Here is a 4,283-nt window from a genome sequence, read left to right on the forward strand (position 1 = left end):
CGCCCAGCTAGTTTTTTGTATTTTTAGTAGAGACAGGGTTTCACCGTGTTAGCCAGGATGGTCTCGATCTCCTGACTTCGTGATCCACCCGCCTCGGCCTCCCAAAGTGCTGGGATTACAGGCTTGAGCCACCGCGCCCGGCTTTACTATTTATTAAGTGGAAGCATATCTTCATAAAGATCTTCATTCTCATCATCTTCATGTTGAGTGGACTGAGGAGGGAAAGAGGAAGGATTGCTCTTGCTGATTCAGGGGTAGCAGAGACAGAAGTGATCGAGGAGGTAGAAGGTGAGGCAGACAAGGCAGGAACACTGAGTGTACATTCTATTGAAAAAAAATCGACATGTAAGTGACCTGTGCTGTCCAAATCTGTGCTGTTCAAGGATAAACTGTAACTCTAACACAGTATGACAAATGTTATAAAGCTACAAATGGAGTTCTATGGCAAATGATGGAGGCGGAATAATTCTGTCTTATAAACTTACAGAATACCTCATTGAGAGGACAATATTTTTATGTGGATCCTGAAAGATCAAATCAAATGGATGGGCCTTTCAAGTTATAGAAACACTATGAAGAAATGCATGGAATAATAAAGAGCATGGTGCACTTTCTCTGGAGATTTGTGAAGTTCTAGGTAGCTGCAGTGCAGCTCTCAGAGCATGGTAACAGAGAAGCCCAATAAAATAGACTGGTAGTTGAAATTGAATATGCTATTAAAAGAAATTAGAACTTGGTCTTATGATCAATGGGGAATCATCTCTTATGAACTGTAGGGAGAAGAAATTAGAAGCTGGAAAATCATTTGAAGGTATTACAATTATCCAGGTGAAAAATAATGAAGATCAGAACTAAGATACCGTAAATAGGAATTAAGAGGTGGTAGAATCTTAAAATTAGTACTGTTGTGGATGCAAAAAGAATAACATTTAGACTATTCCTTTTGTTGAATGTCTCCCTCTATTAAAAAAGTATGACATAAATCACGTTTGAATGAATCTTTGGTATTTACAGGTCTCATTCTAGAATCCATGTTTCCAACTTCTCAGAACATCTAGAAGCCTTGTCTGTACACAAAATGTGCTTATCAATAACATTTTATCAATGAAAAAGCTGAGCTTTGATTCTGGAATTATTAATTTTTTACATGCCTTTCCCCAATTTATCATTTCTTTATCTACACGGAAGACAAATAGTTTAATTCCACAAACAGTTACTGAGCCACTATTATGTTTTCATACAGCAACAAATGCTAACGATAAAGAGGAGTATAATCTTTTATCTCAGTCTTTATGAAATTCCTGGCCTAGTAAGAGAAAAGTAGGTCAAGAAGGACAAGATCGCAGCACCAAATGCAGTCTAAAGGAACTGTCAAAATCAGGTGGTATGAGGGTTCAAAGTGCTAAGAGGGTTCAAAAGAGTGATGTTAAAGGATTAGGCATGGTTGGTATTAGTCATGGTTCTGTGCAGACCACAGACAACGTGGTATAGGTTTTCGTGATGAAGACAGTGATGATGAGATGACTGTGATAATGATGATGATGATGACGATGGTGATGGAAAAGGAGGACAAGTTCCTTTTAGCATTTACAGTTTTATCAGCTACTGCTGATGTCTGTGGGCACATGGCCAGGCAGGCCATTCATCCACATTCATGCCTAGTTTCCTGCATTAATGACTCAAACCACTGATTATGCAATAATAATGATAATAACTGTTAGGCAAAGAGTCAATTTCCACTGTTTGTTTTGTATCTTCAGGGGATTAAAGGCAGTTTTACAAAACCTCCCTTAAATTTACAGAATAAAGCAAATACACAGGAGGAAATATACCACCAAGGATTAAAGAAGCTCATGTCAGGACCAGGGCAGGAGATACCCAGAAGCTTAGCAAAATGAATGAATGAGTAGTTTATTTAGTTTTATTCCTGAAAATATACGTACAAACAGAATCACAAGTGGAGGAAAAAACAGTAGACCATTGTATAAGGAGGGAAGGTAGGGAAAAAAAGTAGAAAACAAGATTTTGACTTGTTTTTAGATTAAATAGGGCTGATTCCACACACATCGTAAATTTCCCAAAGGGGGAAAATTTTGGCAGAAAATCAGAATCACGGTTTTAGAATGGAACATTATTCTTCTAACTGTAACCAAAAAACTCTAAATTTTTCAGCTGGAAAATGAATTTTGGAAATAATATAATAGATGCATTCATTTATTCTCTAAGCACATACTGATAGTCTCTTATAGACCAGATCCCATGCTAGGTATTGGTAGAAAAAATGCTAAGACAATGTTGTCTCCCTCAAGGAGTTTACAGTCACACAGAGTGACTCCCAGGGTAATAAAAACAACCAGTAACCACGGTGGCGAGTATTGTGGAGCTATGTGCGAGGATGCTAAGAAAGTATGGAGAGATGAAATCTTGGTCTGCCTGGGACTGTGTGAAAAGGTTTCTCAGAGAAGAAACAATCTTCAGCTGGGATAAGCCATATAAGGAGTAATTGGATAGAAGAAAAAAAATGGAACTAGGCATTTAAGGCAAAGAGGAAAAAAATGAGAAACTGATCATGCATCAGTAATAATTATTGCAAGTAAAATTCACTGATGAGTCTTAAATTTATTGGGTAAAAGCTTAAGAAAAAACAAAATTTACATATCCTCAAAGCATCTCCTCCAAGGTATGATTGACTACAAAAGCAAAGATAATTTTACAGAAGTAAAATCTGGCAGAAACAACCTTCTAATGGATAGAAAATAGCTTTGCCAATAATAAGACATATCAACATTATGAGCACCGTGATATGATGCACTGAGAAAAACACAATACCATTTTGTGGTGTTCTTGCCAAAAAAAAAAAAAAATTAAATAAATAAAGTAACGTAACTTTACTCTGATCCCTAGAAAACACATGAGACACACCACACCTGAGGTACATTTAGCAAAACAACTGATCATTGCTCTTCAAGAGTGTCAATGTCAGGGAAGAGAAGGAAAGATTAAGGAACTATTACAGACCGTCGGAGACTAGGAGGAAATAACAACTAAAATGTAAGTTGGGATCCTGAATATGGTATGGACTCAGAAAAAAGTTAGTGGAAAAAAGGGTAGAATTTGAATAAGGTCTTTAGTTAATAGTATTTCCTCATGTCAATTCCTTTTACTTGATAAATGAAGTATTGTTATGCAAGATGGAAGGGGAAGAGGAGTGAGGAATATACAAAAAGTCTCTGTAATATTTTTTGAACTTTTCTATAAGCTTAAAATTGGTTCAAAATTTAAGAGTTGAAAAAAAAGGAAATGCAAATTTAAGATAATGAAGTGTACATTTGGCAGATAAGTATATTGATAGAGTCTAAGTGTTGGATATTTCTAGGAAATGAGGTAAGCCAAGCCCTTCCCAAGGACTTTGGGCTTAATCTTCTAGATAATAACAGGCTATTGAAGCAATTCAGCAGCAGAGCACCATAATGACATTTGTGGTTTATGAACAACCTTTGTTGACAGGGTGGACAAGAAGATAGAAACAGTGGAGTTGTGAACACTCAAGTAGCTATAGGCTCAGGGAGAGATGTTAAAGGTTTGTACCAGGATAGTCACAAAGTGGGTGACATAGAATGACAGAGTTTCACAACAGTCTTTTGAAAGATTAATCATCATTCCCATGCAATATAATTAAAATTAAATATGAGTGTTTCCTAGGCCTATATTATATGTGAATGTTTCCAAGGCTATTTTTCATATCCACCACCTATATACCCATGTGTGTGGTCTACATTGTTGTCCATTTTACCCTGATTATGAATTTACTCATTCTCTGTCTTTTATGCACTCCTTCCTGACTTTTAGCTTGAAATTTGGTGTTATTACCTGGAGAGCAACTATGCCTCACAAGAACAAGTCAAATTTCTTTCAGTGGATCATACGACTAGACAACACATTTTTTTCCTTCCCCAAAACATGCTCCATGTAGGCATCAAGAAACAGAGACAAAGAATTTTTACTCTTTTTCTGTGCCAAAGTTGTCAATCCATCTAGCTTATCAAGACAGCTAGGGCTGAGAATCAAGTAAGTTTTTAGTCAAGTGTAAAATTGAAAGAGATAAAGAAAGAGAGAGACAGAAAAGGAGAGCAAGAGAAAGAAAGAGAGAGAAGAGGCCAGGTGTAGTGGCTCACTCCTGTAATCCTGTCACTTTGGGAGGCCGAGGTAGGTGGATCACCTGAGGTCAGGAGTTCAAGACCAGCCTGGCCAACATGGTGAAGCCCTGTCTCTATTAAAAATAC

This window comes from Mandrillus leucophaeus, unplaced genomic scaffold, assembly GCF_000951045.1.
Source record: "Mandrillus leucophaeus isolate KB7577 unplaced genomic scaffold, Mleu.le_1.0 Scaffold601, whole genome shotgun sequence".
Taxonomy (NCBI): Eukaryota; Metazoa; Chordata; class Mammalia; order Primates; family Cercopithecidae; genus Mandrillus; species Mandrillus leucophaeus.